The sequence below is a fragment of the Macrobrachium nipponense genome, chromosome 33 (genome assembly GCF_015104395.2).
Source record: "Macrobrachium nipponense isolate FS-2020 chromosome 33, ASM1510439v2, whole genome shotgun sequence".
Taxonomy (NCBI): Eukaryota; Metazoa; Arthropoda; class Malacostraca; order Decapoda; family Palaemonidae; genus Macrobrachium; species Macrobrachium nipponense.
Window position 1 is genome coordinate 22,288,302 of NC_087219.1, and position 22,500 is coordinate 22,310,801.

The 22,500-nt window shown below is 37.1% G+C and overlaps 1 protein-coding gene across 2 annotated transcripts in view; it reads right to left on the reverse strand.

The window, feature by feature from the left end:
• LOC135203014 (microtubule-associated protein futsch-like) overlaps positions 1–22,500 on the reverse strand; it is a 296,133-nt gene that overhangs the window by 191,408 nt on the left and 82,225 nt on the right. For both annotated transcript variants that reach the window (XM_064232583.1, XM_064232582.1), the window contains exon 2: positions 6,072–6,148. The gene's annotated coding sequence lies outside the window, so the exon portion shown is untranslated. The remainder of the gene's footprint in view (positions 1–6,071; positions 6,149–22,500) is intronic.

Sequence of the window (22,500 nt, forward strand, 5' to 3'; positions counted from 1 at the left end):
AATTTCTATGTGGTTCCCAGGGGAGAATGAACGCTATAGAAACCTCTATGTGGTTCCCAGGGGAGAATGAACGCTTTAGAAACCTCTATGCGGTTCCCAGGGGAGAATGAACGCTTTAGAAATTTCTATGTGGTTCCCAGGGGAGAATGAACACTTTAGAAACCTCTATGTGGTTCCCAGGGAAGAATGAACGCTTTAGAAACCTCTATGCGGTTCCTAGGAGAGACTTAAAGCTTCAGTGACCTCTATGCGGTTCCCAGGGAAGAATGAACTTTAGAAACCTATATGCGGTTCCCAGGGGAGAATGAACGCTTTAGAAACCTCTATGCTGTTCCCAGGGAAGAATGTACGCTTTAGAAACCTCTATGCGGTTCCCAGGTGAGAATGAACGCTTTCGAAACCTCTATGCGGTTCCCAGGGAAGAATGAATGCGTTAGAGACCTCTATGAGGCTCCCAGGGGAGAATGAATGCATTAAAAACCTCTATGAGGCTCCCAGGGGAGAATGAACACTTTAAACGGTTCCCTGGGAAGAATGAACGCTTTAGAAACCTCTATGCGGTTCCCGGGGGAGAATGAACGTCTTAGAAAACTCTATGCGGTTCCCAGAAGAGAATGAATGCTTTAGAGACCTCTATGCGGTTCCCTGGAGAAAATGAACGTTTTAGAAACCTCTATGTGGTTCCCAGGGGAGAATGAACACTTTAGAAACCTCTAAGCGGTTCCCAGGGGAGAATGAACGCTTTAGAAACCTCTATGCGGTTCCCAGGGGAGAATGCACGCTTTAGAAACCTCTATGCGGTTCCCAAGGGAGAATGAACGCTTTAAAAACCTCTATGCGGTTCCCAGGGGAGAATGAACGCTTTAGAAACCTTTATATGGTTCCCTCGAGAGACTGAACGCTATAGAAACCGCTTTAGAGACCTCTATGCAGTCCCCAGGGGAGGTTGAACAATTTAGAAACCTCTATGCAGTTCTTAGGGGAGAATGAACGCTTTAGAGACCTCTATGCAGTTCCCAGGGGAGGTTGAACGCTTTAGAAACCACTATGCGGTTCACAGGGGAGAATTAACGCTTTAGAAACCTCTATGCGGTTACCTGGAGAGAATGAACGCTTTAGAAACCTCTATGTGGTTCCCAGGGGAGAAGAACACTTAAGAACATTTATACGGTTCCCAGGGGAGAATGAATGCTTTAGAAACCTCTATGTGGTTCCCAGGGGAAAATGAACACTTTAGAAACCTCTAAGCAATTCCCTTGGGAGAATGAATGCTTTAAAAACCTCTATGCGATTCCCAGGGGAGAATGAACACTTTAGAAACCTTTATACGGTTCCCACGGGAGAATGAACGCTTTAGAAATCTATATGCGGTTCCCAGGGGAAAATGAACGCTTTAGAAACATTTACGTGGTTCCCAGTGGAGAATGTACGTTTTAGAGCCCTCTATGCGGTTCCCTGGGGAGACTAAATGTTTTAGAAACCTCTATGCGGTTCCCAGGGGAGAATGTACGCTTTAGAAACCTCTATGTGATTCCCAGGGGAGAATGAATGCTTTACAAACCTCTATGCTGTTTCCAGGGGAGAATGAACGCTTTAGAAACCTCTATGCCGTTCCCAGGGGGAAATGATTGCATTAGAAACCTCTATGAGGTTCCCAGGGAAGAATGAACGCTTTAGAAACCTCTATGAGGTTCCCAGGGGATAATGAACGCTTCAGAAACCTCTATGTGGTTCCCAGGGGAGAATGAACGCTTTAGAAACCTTTATAAGGTTCCCTGGAGAGAATGAACGCTTTAGAAACCTCTATGTGGTTCCCTCGGGAGAATAAACGCTTTAGAAATTTCTATGTGGTTCCCATGGGAGAACGAACACTTTTGTAAACCTCTATGCGGATCCCAGGAGAGAATGAACGCTTTAGAAACATATATTTGGTTCCCAGGGGAGAATGAACGCTTTAGAAACCTCTATGTGGTTCCCAGAGGAGAATGAACGCTTTAGAAACCTCTATGTTGTTCCCAGGGGAGAATGAACGCTTTAGAAACCTTCATACGGTTCCCAGGGGAGAATGAATGCGTTAGAGACCTTTATGCTGTCCTCAGGGGAGAATAAACACTAAAAATCTCTATGCGATTCCCAGAGGAGAATGAACACTTTAGAAACCTCTATGCGGTTCCCAGGGGAAAATGAACGCGTTAAAAACATCTACGAGGTTTCCAGGGGAGAATGAACGCTTTAGAAACCTCTATGTGGTTCCCATGAGAGAATGAACGCTTTGGAAACCTTTATACGGTTCCCAGGGACGGGAAGATAAACGTGTTAGAGATGTCTATGCGGTTATTGGGCTGGGGAGAAATGAAAACACTTTAGAAACCTCTATGCGATTCCCATGGGATATGAACGCTTTAGAAACTTCTAAGCGATTCCCAGGGGAGAATGAACGCTTTAAAAACCTCTATGCGGGTTCCCATGGGAGAATAAACGCTTTAGAAACCTCTTTGTGGTTCCCAGGGGAGAATGATCGATTTAAAGACCTCTATGCGGTTCCCTGGAGAGAATGAACGTTTTAGAACCCTCTATGTGGTTAACAGGGGAGAATGAACATTTTAGAAACATCTATGTGATTCCCAGGGGAGAATAAATGCTTTAGAATCCTTCATACGGTTCCCAGGGGAGAATGAACGCGTTAGAAACCTCTATGTGGATCCCAAGGGAAAATGAATGCTTTAGAAACCTCTATGCGGTTCCCAAGGGAGAATGAATGCGTAGAAACCTCTATGCGGTTCCCAGGGGAGAATGAACGCTTTAGAAACCTTCATACGGTTCCCAGGGGAGAATGAACACTTTAGAAACCTCTATGCTGTTCTCAGGGAAGAATGAACGCTTTAGAAGCCTCTATGAGGTTCCCAGGAGAATGAACGCTTTAGAAACTTCTATGCGGTTCCCTGGAGAGAATAAATGCTTTTGAAACCTCTATACGGTTCCCTGGGCAGAATGAACGCATTAGAAACCTCTATGCGGTTCCCTGGGGAGAATAAACGCTTTAGAAACCTCAATACGGTTCCCAGGGGAGAATGAACGCTTTAGCTTTAAAAACCTCAAATAGCGTTCCCAGGGGAGAATGAACACTTTAAAAACATTTATGCGGTTCCCTCGAGAGACTGAACGCTTTAGAAACCTCTATGTGGTTCCCACGGGAGAATGAATGTTTTATAAATTTCTGTGGTTCCCAGGGGAGAATGAACACTTTAGAAACCTTTATGCGGTTCCCTCGAGAGACTGAATGCTTTAGAAACCTCTATGCGGTTCCCAGGGGAGAATGAACGCTTTAAATCCTCTATGCGGTTCCCAGGGGAGAATGAATGCTTTAGAAACCTTTATATGGTTCCCATGGAGGGAGATCTGAACGCTATAGTAAACCTCTATCGGTTTCCGGTCCCATGGGGAGATGGAACGCTTTATAAACCTCTTATGCTGTTCCCAGGGGAGAATGAACGGCTTTAAAACCTCCTACGCGGTTCACAAGGGGAGAAGAACGCTTTAAATCCTCTATAACGGTTTCCCCAAGGAGAATGAACGCTTTAAATAACCTCTATGGCGGTTCCCAGGGGGGAAATGAACTGCTTAGGAAACCCAATGGTTTTCCCTGGAGAGACTGAACGCTATAGAAACCTCTATGCGGTTCCCAGGGGAGAATGAACGCTTTATAAACCTCTATGCTGTTCCCAGGGGAGAATGAACGCTTTAGAAACCTCTACGCGGTTCACAAGGGAGAATGAACGCTTTAGATAGATCTATGCAGGTCCCAGGGGAGAATGAATGCTTCAGAAACCTCTATGCTGTTCCCAGGGGAGAATGAACGCTTTAGAAACCTTAATATGGTTCCCAGGGGAGAATGAACACTTTAAACACCTCTACGCGGTTCCCAGGGGAGAATGAACGTAGAAACCTCTATGCAGTTCCCACGGGAGAATGAACGTGTTAGAAACCTCTATGCGGTTCACAGGGGAGAATGAACGCTTTAGAAACCTTTATGTGGTTCTCAGGGGAGAATGAACGCTTTAGAAACCTTTATGCGGTTTCCAGAGGAGAATGAACACTTTAGAAACCTCTATGTGGTTCCCTGGGGAGAATGAACGCTTTAGAAACCTCTATGTGGTTCCCAGGGGAGAATAAACGCTTTACAAACCTCTATGCGGTTCCCAGAAGGGAATGAACGCTTTAGAAACCTCTATGTGATTCCCAGGGGAGAATAAACGCTTTAGAGATAGAACGATGCATGGTCCCAGGGAGAATGAATGCTTTAGAAACGCTCTATTGCAGTTCCACGCGGAGTAAAAAGAACGCTTTACGAAAACCTCTATGCGCGTTCACAAGGTGAGAATGAACGCTTTAGAAACCTCAATATGGTTCCCAGGGGAAGAATGAACACGTTTAAACACCTCTACGCGGTTCCCAGGGGTGAGAAATGAACGCTTTAAAATCTCTATTGCATTCCCACGGCTGAGGAAAGAACGCGTTAGAAAACCTCTCAGTGGCGTTTACAGGGAGAATGAACGCTTTAGAAACCTCTATGTGGTTCTCAGGGCGAGAATGAACGCCTTTAGAAACCTTATGGCGGTTGCCAGAGGAGATAGATGAACAGCTTAAACCCTTCTATGGCGTTCCCCAGGAGAGAATGGGAGATGGCTTAGAAACCTGCTAGTGCGGTTCCAGTGGCGAGAATGTGAACGCGTTTAGAAACCTCTATGTGGTTCCGAGGGGAGAATTGAACGCTTTACACAAACCTCTATGCCGCAGTCCCAGTGAGGGTAATGTAACGCTTTAGAAACCGGTCTATGATGTTCCCAGGGAGAAGGATACGGCTTTTACAACCTTATTGCGGTTCCCAGAGGGATATGGAACGCTTAGAAAACCTCATATGTGGTTCCGGCAGGAGGATAGACGCCCTTCAGAAACCTCTATGCAGGTTCCCAGTGGAGGATATGAACGCTTTAGAAGACGTCGGTATGCGCAATTCCCAGTGGAGAAATGAAAACGCGTTAGAAACCTCTATGTGGTTCCCAGGCGGAGAACTCATGAAAACACGTGTTAAAACACCTTCTACCGGTTCCCAGCGGGAGAATGAACGCTTAGAAATCTCTGCGTTCCCACGAGAATGAACGCGTTAGAACTCTATGCGATTTAACGCGAACGATGAACGCTTAAGAAATCCTCTATAGTGGCTCAGGGGAGAATGAACGCTTTAGAGGTTTCCAGAGGAGAATGAACACTTAGAAACCTCTATGTGGTTCCGCGGGAGAATGAACGCTTTAGAAACCTCTATGCAATTCCCAGTGGAGAATGAACGCTTTAGAAACCTCTATGCGGTTCCCAGGGAGGAATGAACGCTTTAGAAACCTCTTGCATTCCCAGGGGGAATGAACGCTAGAAACTTTATGCAGTTCCCATGGGGAGAAGAACGCTTAGAAACCTCTATGCGGTCCCAGAAAAACAATGCGTGCGGCTCTTCCCAGTGAAGAATGAACTTTAGAAACCTTTATTACGGTTCCCAGGGGAGCATGAACGCTTTATTAGAAACATTTACATAATTCCAAGACGACACCGGTAAGCTTATGCGGTGAACTGGGTACCTGGTATTTGATCGACGGTTGTGGAAATTGTCTTAATAAACTGGTATAGCTAGAAATAATTAATTTTTTATTTAAATTTACTAAGCTTGGCATAATTTGTAATATACTACTTAATATGTTTTTACAATCCAAAGCAAACTTGGGTCACAGAGAGAGAGAGAGAGGAGAGAGAGAGAGAGAGAGAGAGAGAGAGAGAGAGAGAGAGAGAAATTATTCTATAAATAAAAGTTCAAAATTCAGGAGAAAAAATACTACATTTTATATAATAGTATATATACATATATATATCTATATATATATATATATATATACATAATATATATATATATATATATATATATATATATATATATTATATATAATATATATATATAAAGAGAGAGAGAGAGAGAGAGCGAGAGAGAGAGAGAGAGAGAGAGGGGGGGGGGTGGTAGTACCCACCTTGACCTCCTGGCGCAGAGGTCAGCCTGTCGTTTCAGCCATGGTGGTCAAAGTCACGTGACCTCCAGAACCAGTGCCTGGGAAAAAAAACAAATATATTTATTAAATAACATATTAAAGATTTCAGTAATTATTTAAACTGTGACATAATGTAGAAAGTCTCCAAAAAACTTTAAATTTAGGTGGTTTTCTGGCACAAATCTTTGTTTTTTAGGTTGAGTTGCTAGCCCCATGGTCCTCTCCAACCTAGATATGACCACTGCATACAACTAATTACCAGGTAGGCGCATAGTTCAACTCTATATGCATATACACGGATATATATACGTATGCATTGTAAGCTGTATATATTTGTGTGTACATGCATGAGTGTACATATGTGTTTCTGTGCAATGTTTACCAGAGGTGTCAGCACTGTGCACATACACAGTGAAGCGATAGGAATTTACACAGACGAAACTGTTTAGAGAAAGTCAGTTTTGTTTAATGTTTTCCCAAGGAATTGGGTCGTGACAGAGACTCAGTTTCCATTTCTTGATAACGAACGTGAAGAAATTACCATCAATGTGCCGGAAAGGAAAAAAAACTTCCAATAATTAATGATTCTACGAGCAGTGATTTAGGCAAAATATTTCCTTTCTAATTATACCAAAATTATATATATATATAGATATATATATATATATATATATATATATATATATATATATATATATATATATTTATATATGTATATACACACACACACACACACACACACACACACACATATATATATATATATATATAATATATATATATATATATATATATATATATATATTCGTGAATTTCAAAACTAAATATTATGATGCTAATCCGAAAAAAAATCTATACTGAACATATTCTTTAACAATAAAGAAAAACAACTGATTATTAACTGAACACAATCTGTTTCTCTTCTTTCTGTAATGAATAGTATACTTTCAAAACATTTTAAAAGAAAAATATTACTTTAAACTGAACAGATTTAATACCAACAAATACAAATAATTTCCTTTTATTTATTGAAAATATTAATTATTTAATTTATTCTAAGATATATACTTTGTAAAATATTCCTTTCAAATGAAACACACTTCATAACAACGAAGAAGACATTTTCTGATTAAATATCTTTGGATTTTAATAAATTGAAAATTCATACTAAAAAAAATACTCCTTTCAAGCTGAACACACTATAGCTAAAGGGGAAAACATTTTCTTCTCAATTGAATATATCTGAATTTATATAAAAAAAACATGCCCTTTGAAAAATATTCTAATTTTATTTTTAATAATAAGTTCGCTCAAAGTGCATTATCATTACTAATATTATTACTACTGACGGGAAAACAATGATCTCAAAAATCGGGAAATAATATAAACTCTTAAATAACTACTACAGTATATAAATCAATAGTTATCTATCTCGTACCAGTGTTGCCATTATTTTTGACAGTTTGTTTGTTATGTTTATATGGTATTTTTACGTTGCATGGAACCAGTGGTTATTCAGCAACGGGACCAACGAACCACGTCAAAAGTGAACTTCTATCACCAGATATACACATCTCTAACCCCCCAGTGGAATGCCCGAGAACCGAACTCGCAGCCACCGAGGTGGTAGTCCAAGACCAAACCGACCACACCACGGAGGCGCTTTTCCTATTTTTGAAAGTTCGAAGCGATTTTGCCAATAGCTGAATATCTGCATCTAAGCCCCCCTACATCTTAGGGTGACAGTGACCCCACGGTGAAATTAAGAGCAGCTTTTCACACAATCTCTCTTCACTATCATTACCCTCATCACTACCATTACCACTGCCATTACCGACAATTTCCATCGGGGGTCGTGAGGGAAAGTTTGAGCTTCAATAAACTCTGTGAGCTATAAAACTGTGACTGACTTGATCTTTTATCTATTTTTTTTCTTTCGATCATTGATTTTATTTTGCGTAAGATTTTTCAGTAAGTTACTCTCAATTTTTTCGTTTAGTTGTTCAGATTGTTATATTTTTTTATGTGTGAAAATTACTCTATTCCTTTTACTCACGCGTGTGATTTCGTTTTGTATTTCTCAATCGTTTCATCCGACATTCTCTGTCACTGTCGTTCTATTTATTAATTTAGTCTTTAATTGTTAACTTACAATTGATTTCTTGACTTTTTATTAAATTCCTTTCCTTTTATTTCTATAAGATTTGGGGGAAAATCCTTCCCAGCAAACTAAGAAATTCCACGAAACTTTCAAATCTGCGAAATTTAATGGCAATCCTAATCTGGTTCCAAATCCGGGTCTTGGAATTTCTGGTAACTTTCAATTATCAAAGAATTCTCTTACACTGAATCTCGGCTATAATCGGCTATATTTTTTCTCCTGGAATTTCAGGGAACCTGTTTCCATCAATCAATGACCAACCTTCGAAATTTGGAGGTCAAATCCTTTCCTGATCAGGATAAATCAAGAACTTTGTACTCATCTTCATCTGGATCAAATATTGATGGCAATTCTTCCCGGATCAGAATTTGACTCATCTTCATCCGGATCAAAAGGTAGGTGGTATTTCTTCCCGGGTGAAAATAAGTATCACGGATCACAACTCATCTTCATCTGGATCAAAAGTTAGGAGGTAATTCTTTCCAGATCAGAATATGCATCATGGATCATGAATTTGACTTATCCTCATCTCGTCAAAAGTTACATAGTAATTCTACCCGGATCAGAATAAGTATCACGGATCATGAATTACACTCATCTTCATCTGGATCAAAAACTGGATAGCAATTCTTCCCAGATCAGAATAAGTATCACTGATCACGAATTTGACTCATCCTCATCTGGTTCAAGAACTAGATGGTAATTATCTGTGGATCAGTATAGGGGTCGCGGATCAACAATTTTGTACTCGTTCTTACCTGATCACGAATTTGACTCATCTTCATCCGGATCAAAAGTTAGGTGGTGATTATTCCTGGATCAGAATAAGTATCACGGATCACGAATTTGACTCATCCTCATCTGGTTCAAGAACTAGGTGGTAATTATCTGCAGATCAGAATAGGTGTCACGGATCAACAATTTTGTACTCATCCTCATCTGGATAAAAAATTAGGTGGTAATTCTTCCTGGATCAGAATAAGAATCATGGATCATGAATTTGACTCATCCTCATCTGGTTCAAAAGTTAGGTGGTAATTCTTCCCGGATCTGAATAAGTATCACGGATCATGAGTTTGACTCATCTTCACCTGAATAAAAAAAATAAGGTGGTAATTCTTCCCGGATCAGAATAAGTATCACGGATCACGAATTTGACTTATCTTCACCCAGATCAAAAGTTAGGTGGTAATTCTTCCCGGATCAGAATAAGTATCACGGATCATGAATTTGACTTATCTTCACCCAGATCAAAAGTTAGGTGGTAATTCTTCCCGGATCTGAATAAGTATCACGGATCATGAATTTGACTCATCGTCATATGGTTCAAGAACTTGGTGGTGATTATTCACGGATCAGAGTAAGTATCATGGATCATGAATTTGACTCACCCTCAGCTGGATAAAAAATTAGGTAGTAATTGTTCCCGGATCAGGATAAGTATCACGGATCACGAATTTGACTCATCCTCATCTGGTTCAAGAACTAGGTGGTAATTATTCCCGGATCAGAGTAGGGATCACGGATCAAGAATTTTATACTCATCCTCATCTGGATCAAAAATAAGGTGGTAATTGTTCCCGGATCAGAATAAGTATCACGGATCACGAATTGATTCATCCTCATCCGGATCAAAAATTAGATCCACTTGTGACTTTTAGAAGACCTCCATTTGTGTAGGACAAATTTTGGAATCTTCCAAATCCAAATCCACATCCGGTAGTAGAGAAAACAAGATATTTTAATGGATATGACAGCATGGGTCAGCTTAGGTAAATAGTGAAAGCAAATCTCCTTTTACTGGATAAGTTATTTCCTCTGATTTATGTTGGTGTTCATGTTTGTGTATGTTTGTCAGATTGTTGGTTTATTGTATTTTATTTGGTTTTAAATTTTTATACTTCTCTTTGTTAATCGTCTTTACACATATGTAATTCTATCTGAGAAATCTTAAGCTTTCCACGTTCATAGATATTTTTATTTGTCTCAGAGAGCACCTATGGAGTTCATTTTGAAATGCAGGGTCAAGATCAGTGTATATATTTTTATATTTCAATTTTACAGATTGAAATTATAAAAATACATATACTGTTCTTGACCTTGCATTTGAAAATCACCACCATAGTCGCTCGACTTGCCTGTTTAAGTAGTACAGAAAAAGCCGCTTTTCGAAAAATATAGACGAATCTCTACAAGCGTAACGCTGCTGAAGTAGCCTTAGCCATTACTTTTAACAAAATAGGCTTGAGAGAGTCTGCTTCCTAAATAATAATGATAATAATAATACTAATTATTATTATTATTATTATTATTATTATTATTATTATTATTATTTATTAATTTTTTTTGCTCTAAAAAAATAATAATAATAATTAGTATTATTATTATCATTATTATTTAGGAAGCAGACTCTCTCAAGCATATTTTGTTAAAAGTAATGGCTAAGGCTACTTCAGCAGCGTTACGCTTGTAGAGATTCGTCTATATTTTTCGAAAAGCGGCTTTTTCTGTACTACTTAAACAGGCAAGTCGAGCGACTATGGTGGTGATTTTCAAATGCAAGGTCAAGATCAGTATATGTGTTTTTATAATTTCAATTTTACAGATAAACTTTGATGACTAAGGTATCATAGTTTATCTGTAAAATTAAAATATAAAAATATATACACTGATCTTGACCCTGCATTTCAAAATGACCTCCATAGGCGCTCTACTAGCCTGTATAAGTAGTACAGAAAAAGCCGCTTTTCGAAAAATAGAGAAGAATCTACAAGCATAAGGCTGCTGAAGTAGCCACAATACTTTATAAAATATTTATTATTATTATTATTATTATTATTATTATTATTACTTAACAAGCATCTGCTAAAAGGTCAGGTAAGGTCACATGAGAATGACCTTGAGAGGAGGGTGGGGGATGACCTACCAGAGTTGAGTTTGACAGTAGAAAACGGATCTGGGTTGAGAGAATGAATGGGGTTGAAAGAGTTATTCATTTTTTCTGACCTGAATAACCTTTCACTCGTCACCGGAAACGAAAGGTTACGGCGCCTCCAGCGCGTTTTTTGTTTTTTTTTTTTTATTATTTTTTTTACAGGGTGCCTGGGAGTTTAAGAGATCTGGCTGTTTTTAGAAGGTTACAAGGAATCTCTCTTCTCTCTCTCTCTCTCTCTCATCTCTCTCTCTCTCTCTCTGTATACAAGCACACGCACATATATTTATATATATGTGTGTGTGTATATATATATATATATATATATATATATATTACACACACACACATGTAACCCCATAAAACCATAAAGAATAGAATTAAAAGCGTTATATTTCTAAGACATCTGTCTTCTTCAACTTCCTTCAACGTATAACGCTGTTAAATATACCCTTTTGGTGTTTTTATGGGCTACATACATACTGTAGAAAAATGCCCATTAGTGCGCATTTGATTTTTTACATATTATATGTATTGAGTTTGGTTGTGGTTTTTATGTTAATTAACGTTTGGTTAGGAATAGTTTGATTCTTTTTTATATTAAAAGCAAATGCATTTTATTTGCATACCTAACTACCTCCTAGGACAATTTAAAAGTAACGAGCCATTCCTGAACCATGTATTTAAGTTTGCCAGGTTGTTCGCCACCTAACACCAGGCTTAGAAACCGTTGTGGGCAGCGAGCGACCTGAAGAAGGGAGTACGGAGAGTTCAGCGTAAGAAGCTACAGGACCAAAGCAGACTTCTCCGGATTTGAAGAAAATAGATTACAGCCCAGAAGCAATGGCTGTCAGACATTATATTGAGAACCGTGGCTCTGGACGTAACTTCTCAAGGATGAACGCCATCGTCTTGAACACCTTATACCTACTACTCAAGAGCTCTATAGAAGACTTCCATCATCACCACTACCTTCGTCACTGCTTTATAATGGACCTAAATGACTGGTTATTTGTTGAGGTAAGGTTTGCAATATGTACGGTGCATTTGCTTTGTAAACTTTTTACAATAGTTACGTTATTAGTATAACGAGTGTCTAGCAACCAAACCCATATATATATATAATAAAGTCGGAAGGGTCTTATATTACGTTTTAACTTTCGTCATTGATACCGTCATTATTTCAAATTTAATTTAATTAAGTTTTTCGAAAACTAAGGATACTTTAAGGAGTAATTTTGATGTTTCCTATATTGAGATGAGGTTATATATTTCCGTATAGTTTACTTAACGTTCAAGGTTTGTTTTCAAGACGAAGCATATATGCACACATATATGTTTGTAGCCCCTTGCATTTCAAGTTTATAATGTTTCGTGTAATGGGTTACAGATCCTTCAGATGTTTCGGAAAATAAGGGGCAATAGTGCGGACCGAATGCAGGTTCTCTGACGGAGAGAGGTTAGAACGTCCACGCCTAAGTTTTCCAAGGTTTGAAACTCGACCAGGATCATCCTATTCGCCAGTCATTATTCTTATTGATAATTGTCCTAATGTTTTCAGTTCAATTGTAAATTAAAGTAATTTTCATAACTTATATTTTGCTTTACCTTGATTTATGTTAAATTGCTCTTTATGTAACTGCTTTTCGAAAACATACTATATATATATATATATATATATATATAATATATATATATATATATATATATATAATATGTGTGTGTGTGTGTACACACACACACACACACACAACACGACACACATATATATATATATATATATATATATATATATATATATATATATCTATGTGTGTGTGTGGTTGTATATATAATGGGTTAAGGAAACATCACTATGTCTGCCACGGATGTGTTCGAATCCCAGCAGATAAGTTTGAAGTTTCTCCGTGTATTTCCCCTCAGGATACAAGGCTTGCAGGGGTAAGGGTATCCGACATGCCACTATTGCATTAGGGAGGGTTGGAGTAGGTCAAACATCTGCCAAAACCAAGAATGAAATGAATCGTTCAAGATAAAAGACAGCTGAAGTAGGCTCATAAAAATCAGTGATCCCAACTAGGAAATAAATTAATAATATATTTTTCAACCAGTTTCATCATTTAACTCCTCGATTGCGCAGCAAAACTTCCGCGCAACACCAGCAACTTCATTCACCTGCAGACAGGACGCATCAGCAGTGCATCTAACACCAATACACAGACTGAGACTACTTTCGCACACCCAGGAATCGAGGCGCATCCTTTCCAATTCTTCTTCCACACCAATGGTTCTTCAACTGGGGGGGCTTCAGCCATTTCCAGGGGAGAACGAGCCCTGGGGAACATTTTTTGTTAAAATTTCTAATGATATTCGTTATTCTCTTAACAAGAGTGAGGAACTAATATTCAGAAGTTTATGAAAGAACACAAAAGTATCGCCTTATAACGTTACTTTCCTGGAATCTGCTACTCTAGTTATGCCCGTTGGTCTTACCATGTTTTGTAATTATTGACCTCCCTCCCTATCCCTCGAAACCCCTTCTCTTTCTCATTTTTTTCATTTTCCTTTATATGTGGGAGGGAATTTTACTTATAGATGCAAGGGGTGCGTGAAAGAAAGGAACAACTCTTAAGAGGGGGCGTGGTCATAAAAAGGTTAAGAACCACCGTTCCATAACATCTCCCCAAACTTTGCTATTATGCAACTTTCACATCACGCAGAATGACAATAACTCTTTTATGATTTTCTTTTCGTGCCATTCCACAAAAGTGACGGATTATCACTGGCCTCAAGAGAGGAAGGTCAATGGACACTGCACCTGGTACCCACACCAGTGAGCTTCCAAGATGAGTAATTAAAAATACTTACAGTAGCATGAGTCTTGAAATGGAGAAACATACCCACAGTTATATATGGGGAATCCACCAGATTCCAGAAAGCTCTCTGAAGAGGTTGATTTCTTAAATATATGTACCCATCCATAACTGTGGATTTGTTTCTCCAAATGAATAATGTCCAGGTTGTACCATTTGCTACAACACCTTCAGGAGGGAGACCTCCCTCCTGAAGGTGTTGTAGCAAATGGTACAACATTAGGGGGATTTCCACTCCCAAGGTATTCACAACCCTCCAGAGAGCATTCCTCTATCTTGGGATGTGTTTGTTGTATTATTAACGTAAGCCACTTGAAATTCCAACAGCGCCAGTGTACAAGTGATACCATTTATAATCATCCAGGAAGGAGTCAATTTTTTTTTAATAATAATCTACAATATGTATATGTATATATAGAAATATAAACACACACACACACACACACACACACACACACATATATATATATATATATATATATATATATATATATATATATATATATACAGGCAGTCCCCGGGTTACGACGGTGTCGGCTTACGACGTTCCGAGGTTACGACGCTTGTCAATAGACGTTATTTCCAGGGTTACGACACATGTTCCAGGGTTACGACGCCTACAACGCTCATCTGAGAGATGAAATATGACACCAAAAATACAAAATAATCAATATTTGAAGGTTTTTTTGATGAAAAATGCCATAAGAATGCAGTTTACATAGTTTTCAATGCACCCAAAGCATTAAAAGTAAGGTTTTCTTAGGATTTTTGATGATGTTCCGGCTTACGACAATTTTTGGCTTACAACGCATCTCAAGAACGGAACCCCCGTCGTAACCCAGGGACCGCCTGTATATATATATATATATGAAAAATAATACTCAAGAGTACTACTGTGGATTCTACTGTTGATACATATATATATTTGTATATAGTTAGTACCATACACACATACCTATATAATATATATATGTAATAATATATTAGACATACATAAATCATTACTATATATATGTATCATATATAGATATTATATTAATTATACTATATATTATAATATATATATGGTTGCCTGTTTCTTTTTTATTCTATCGCCTAGAATCCACCACAACTGTCAAGACTGGTGTTTCATCATTAACCAGAATTAGAATCTGATCCGGAACTGAATTCCCCTCAAAACTAAAATAAATGTTTCCTCGTTAGTTCACCCCAAAATTCCAGCTACTGGAACTGACGTCTAAAACGAAGAAACAAACAAACAAAAGTCTGAGGTGAAAGCACACCTCCTTGCGGAAAGAACAGTCGCTTCCATTAGGAGAAATTGTCACTTCCACCGAGCAAGCTCTCATTTCCATTAGGGAAGTTGTCATTTCCTCGGCACACCTTTTCATTACTCCTCCAGATATCCTACAATTCATCTCAAACAGAGTTGGAGAGAATTTGAAAAATAATGAGCAGTTGTTTCCTGACCTTATATTCTGACACACAAACAAATGTTAATTCATATTGTATGTTGCGTGTGTGTATTTACACACACACAACAGGAGAACCTCAACAATCACACACACACGCATCAAAACATGTATTTTTAAACAAATAATAAAATTTATGTACGTATAAGTAACAAGTGACTTCGTATTAAAATAATACAGGCCCATCCATATAAAAAACAAAATACACACACACACACATACGTACGAACGAAGATAGCCTACACATCAAATGCGCGCGCGCTTACGCGATCGTGGCAATGACAGGGAATAACAGTTATTCAGAGGTCTAGTTCTGTAATTCCGCTCTGTAATTCCAAAGCTGTAATGTAGAATTACAGTACATCTACTACAGTGGAAAGGGCAACGGCCGATTGTACAAGGAATGTAATTTCTCTGGTTAGGTGAGAGAGAAAAAATATGAAAAAAAAAGACAAATGAGACACACCCATCTTTTCCCACACACACAAACACACACGCACACTTTATAAATATATATATATATATATATATATAGATATATAATATATATATATATATATATACATATATCTATATATATATATATATATATACACACACAAACACACTAAGTAAGGAACTAGTGATTATATATATATATATATATATATATATATATATATATATATATATTGTGTGTGTGTCCATACCACGTCAACAGAGGGTCAACCGGAACGGCCAGCAGCTGATCTGTATCTGCCTGAGATAAGAGCCAGGCCATATGTTTAGGAGGAACCCTTCATTTGGGGAGATGCGGTTACCGATTAGGAGGTCACATCTACGAGGCATCCCCGAAATTACGCTGGTCCTCTTCGAGCTGTGCTGGGTGTGGCCGTGCGCGCTCTCTCTCTCTCTCTCTCTCTCATCTCTCTCTCTCTCTCTCATGTGTACAGTGTGCTAGAGTATTTTCTTCTTCTATTGCATTACGCTAAATACCGAAACTCTCTCTCTCTCCCTCTCGTCATTAATGAATTTAGCAGTGATGCGTTTAGAGAGCTGTAACGGGAACCCACATTCTAAACTAGCCCAGGCCGGAATAAGAGAGGAATCAATGTATTACATTTTTCCTAATATTGATCTCTGCATCATAATAATAATAATAATAACAATAATAATAATAATAAAATAATAAATAATAAGAATACAAATAATAATATAATTATTATTATAATTATTATTATTATTATTATTATTATTATTATTATTATTATTATTATTATTATAAAAAACTAACATTTTCTTTCCCTTCTGCCGTGTTCTTCCTAATTTTAATTTAAACTATTGTCATATTTAATTGTAGACTCTTATCTCCCCCTAGTACCTGGGCTCAAACACACCTGGCCACCATAAAAATGCCATCAATAATTAAGCTGAACAAAAGACAATTAACTCCGTCGCAAAAGGCCACGTGGTTTTCTCCTCATTAAGCAGTTATTCGGTAATTACAGGTAAGAGGTTCCTCTACCTGTTGACACCTGTAATAAAGAGCATCGAGACAACCTTTCCTGAGATTGTCACAGGTAAGTAAGTGGACTGTTTACCCGTAAACGCTCGTTAGGGAAAATAGAGAGTGGGGCTTCTCTGTTTGTCTGTCATTTGACGATTACGGGTAACCGGCTTGTTTACTTGATTGACTGATTTATTTCTATTTAAAACTGACGTCACAACACACTTGTTTACCTGTGGACACCTGTATAAATGGGGGTCACCTTTCCATGTCTCGTTTTCATAGGATGAACTGAATAAGTGGCTTTTTGACCCAGACAAACCTTTAAGAAACAACAACCGGAAGCTATAGTAGATTCACATCAACCGTGCATCCGATGTCTAGGCTAGTCCCTTACGACGCACCTGATTGGCTGTTAATAAGCCAATCACAGGGTAGGAAACTCTCAGTCTCTCGAGAGTTCACATAGGCAGGATGTATGTTCCACCTCTCCTGAGGGATGCGTCTATCAAAAGTATCCCTCAAGAGAGGTGGAACAGACATCCTGCCTATGTGAACTCTCGAGAGAGACTAAGAGTTTACAGCCCTGTGATTGGCTTATCAACACCCAATCAGGAGCATCGTAAGGGACTGGCCTAGACATCAGATGCACGGCTGATGTGAATCTATTATACCAACGCGACGATCAACCATTTTGATCATTCCTTAATTCCTTCCTCTTCCGGAATATGGAATTCTCTTCTTTCCAATGTGTTTCTTTACCTTCTGAACAATCTTGGAATTAGGTGTAAACGACAACTAGAGTATCAGTGAGTAAATTAAGGTTTTATTAATCTGCAGAGCGCCTTTAGGTTTGAGCATTACTTGGATGGGTGCCCATCACTAAACCCGAGACGCCCTTAGCATGACCACTGTTGAAACTTGCAATAGACCTTAAGGAACTGGTTTAACAAGCTATGGGTGACAATGAGACCTGTAAATCAATGTGGACGTAACCAATTTATATATGTATATGTGCGTATATATTATATACATATATATTATATATATATATATATATATATATATATAATATATATGAGGTATATATAAGCGAATTCCATAGTAAAAGGATAGGCAGAAATCCAAGCGCTTTTCGTCTTTACTAAGACATTGTCATTCGTTCCTATATATTATATATTGTCATTTTCCTGTTGTATTCGCTTATTTAATGAAGTCAGGTACATCTACTGTGATTTTTTAATCACATAATATATATGTGTGTACAACGGCTGTTGAATTTAATCATCAACATCCTCTCTCTCTCTCTCTCTCTCTCTCTCTCTCTCTCTCTCTCTCTCTTAGTAAATCACATTCCCCGTCTCTCTACCCTTTACATCACCCAAAAAAGTTTTATTGTAGGGAATCTACAACACCTGGTCTAATCGTGAGTTCTTCACAACCGTTAAATTAATGACTTCTGCTCACCTGGTTTCTTACAGTAAGTTTCTTTTGTTGGTCTCACCCGCTTCTTTCTTCTTCTTCTCTCTCTCTCTCTCATCCATCGCATCCTCCTCGTCTTCCGTTCTCTCGTCCATCTCATCACCTTTCTTCTCTCTCTCATCGTCCATCTCTCATATATATTATATTATATTATATATAAAATAATATACTTATATAATATAATATATTACAATAATAATAAATTTTATTTATATACATATGATATTTTGGTTTTTATTATATTAAGTAAGATATATATATGATAAATTAGATAAATCTTAGATACAATAATCCTTTTATATAGAAACATACCCCCACACCAGCTATCATCTCTCTCTCTCTCAAGCTCTCTTCTCTCTCTCCTTCTCTCTCCTCCTCTCTCACCACACACACACACAACCACACACAACACTATACATAACATACTAATACATAATGTACAGCAATTTTAGCCATTAACTGACAAATTTTTATATTGTTCACAAACATTTGAGCTACAAATGTCGTTTAATATCCAAACGGCTCCAGCTCGGATGATACCAAAAAAAATAGAATTGATCATTGGCTCGTCACCTGGCGGATTCGATCTACCGACAGCAACCACCTCCCACTTCAGTGAAACGTCCACTGACCATTCAGGCTGTCTTGGAAATCAATTCTAATTCAATTATTTCTCACGTAGAGCGATTTGGATATTAAACCACTAATGCTTATGAAATATATGTGTATGTATGCATGCATATATATATATATATATATAAATTTATATACATGAACAGAAACTACATACATATAAAAATATATGTATATATCTGATATAAGGAGCCCATAAAAAACCCAAAATATAGAAAATAATTACTATACTTCAGAGACCTCTTCATTACCTACCTGAAGAGACAGCAGGGTGGGTCTCAGAAATATAGTACTTAATACTTTCTATATTTTATGCATTTTTATGGCTCCTTTCATTAGATGGAATTCTATCGTAGCAGAACAGTTTACCCAGATATAGGATTATATATATATATTATATATATATATATTTATATATATATACACACATATATATATATACATACATCATACATACATACAATATATATATATATATATATATATATATACTATATATATATATATAGATATATCTGTGTGTGTATTGTTCACTATTTCTTATTCAACAAACAGAAGAAGTTTCTTGTAAACCTCAGCTGTTGCAAAACTTCCTCCCCAGTGCAAGTCACATATAATTATGTTGAAACACAAGTCGTCAGCAAAAAAAAAAAAAAAAAAAAAAAAAAAAAAAAAAAAAAAAAACAAAAAAAGAAAAAAAAAACTCATTAGTAGAGGCTGACTCTGAAAGAACAATGCCTACTCAGGCCCAAGAGGGAAGTAATCTCTCTCTCTCTCTCTCTCTCTCTCTCTCCTCTCTCTCTCTCTCTCTCTCTGCACGAAAGCATAGCGTTTTTATCATTCATACACACACACACAAATATATATATATATATATATTATATATATATATATATATATTTATATATATATATATATATATATATAATATATATAGGTGTGTGTGTGTGCTTATATATACATATATATATATATATATATATATATATATATATATATTTACTATATATATATAATATATATATATATATATATACATATATATATATACATAGTACATACATACATACACACACATTATATATATACAAATATAGATGGGATGGGTTGCCGTCCGTAAAAAAAAAAAAAAAAAATGGGTTGAAAAGAGAAAAAAACGCATCTTCCTAAAAGGATAACTTTTTTCCCTAAATACCCAGTGCCTGAGGGCACGGCAGCCTTTGGCAGCAGGTGGGCGTACGACACCTCGAATTAAGGTCCACGGAAGAGCAGTTCTCTCCCTCAAAAGTGATCCTACAGTAAAAGGAGGGTTAGTAAAAACAAATCTGAACTAACTTGAGGAAAACTATGCTTAAAGTATTTCTTGTAACTTTTTTTCGTACCAAGTAGCTACTATGACCAAGGAAAGGCAGTTAATATACTTTACATCTTTACTAGCCAGTACTGTACACCGGTTTCTCTGGGACAAAATTTCTCATGTAGAAAAATTTTTTCAGAACTTTGTAAAAGACAAATACGGGATAAGAATTTTCGGAAAAATAATTCTGAGGGAAGACCATGTCTTGATGAAATAAATTAAAAATCACAACAGACATTGTAAGCTCTATTATCATAGTACGTATTGAATTAAGTTTTAAACAACTTTGGTGAAAAAAAACTAAGATAATTCAATCCCAAGCCAGTAAAAGTACTTTTCCTATAACGGAAGTCTGAAATTTACCTCTATTCTGTGTACCTGAACATCGAAAAATGACCAAAAACATATTATCCTGTTCTGTCTCACAAGTAAAAGAAATATTAGGATGACGAGAATTAAAATATTCTAAAAATAATCCAGTGTGAACGTTCCCTAAAACACAAGGATATTGTAAGATATTGCGGGTCCACAATTTTGAATTAGAAGATAAATTAAATAGGATAGTTAAGAAGTTTGAGAGATTGGGAAATTGGGGAAGTTGCTTATAGTAATTTATATGCTTCAGGGTCAAAGCCCGGTTATAGTATGGTCTACCTAAGGTGCATAAAATATGAAAACCGTTGAGAACACCATTATATCTTCAATTGGCACTTTTGAGCTATACTTATCAAAAGTTTCTAGTTCCTGTTTTAAAAAACCTCTAAACCTTTTAGTGAGTTTATCCCAAATTCTTCCAAGTTTGTCAAAGAATTGTGTTCTTTCGATTTTAAACAAGATGTTGTAATGGCTAGTTTTTGATGTAACCTCTCTTTTCACAAATATCCCATTAAAAGAAACAACTGACATTATTCTTAATAATATATGTGAAAACCACATAACAACTTTTGGACTTAGTAAAAATAGATTTGCGAAAGTTATTACAATTGTGAAAAGATTGGATGTCTGAATGCCCTGTTGCTTTCAAACCCTTGTATTATCGTAGGTATGTGGATTGACACTTTCCTTGTGTTTAGGGAACGTTCACACGTGGATTTATTTTTTAGAATATTTAATTCTCGTCATCCTAATATTTCTTTTTACTTGTGAGACAGAACAGGATATGTTGTCATTTTTAGATTGTTCAGGTACACAGAAATAGAGGTAAATTTCAGACTTCCGTTTATAGGAAAAGTACTTTACTGCTTGGGATTGAATTATCTTAGTTTTTCACCAAAGTTGTTTTAAACTTAATTCAATACGTACTATGATAAATAGAGCTTACAATGTCTGTTTGTAGATTTTATTTATTTCATCAAGACATGGTCTTCCTCCAGAATTATTTTTCCGAAAATTCTTATCCCGTATTTGTCTTTTTACAAAGTTCTGAAAAATTTTCTACATGAGAAATTTTGTCCCAGACCGTGTACAGTACTGCTAGTAAGATTTTGTAAAGTATATATTAAACTGCCTTTCCTTGGTCATAGTACTACTTGGTACGAAAAAAGTTACAAGAATAAATACTTAAGCATAGTTTTCCTAAGTTAGTTCAGATTTGTTTTTACTAAACCCATTTTACTGAGGATCACTTTTGAGGGAGAAGCCTGCTCTTCCTGTGGGACCTTAAATTCGAGTGTCGTTTACTTGTTTACCTGTCGCAGTGTGGCTGGCGATACGTGGGATCCAGTTACCCGCTGGCTTAGACACAGAATTTTTTGGAAACACAGAGGTCTTTCGTTAGACTAGGTTTCCCTCTTTCTAAACCCCACCCCATTTTCTGCATAAAGGGATCCACCCAGTTTAGCCACAGGACCATCCTTTCACTCACCTAGATTTTAGAGTACTGTCTTTTTGCTCAAAATAGACTGGACCTTTTAATTTCAGAGTCGCTGTTTTATTAAGAAAAATGAAACCGGAATTGAACAAACAACTCGTCGGTATTCAACTAGCTATCATATAGTTTCATAGTAGGTACACAA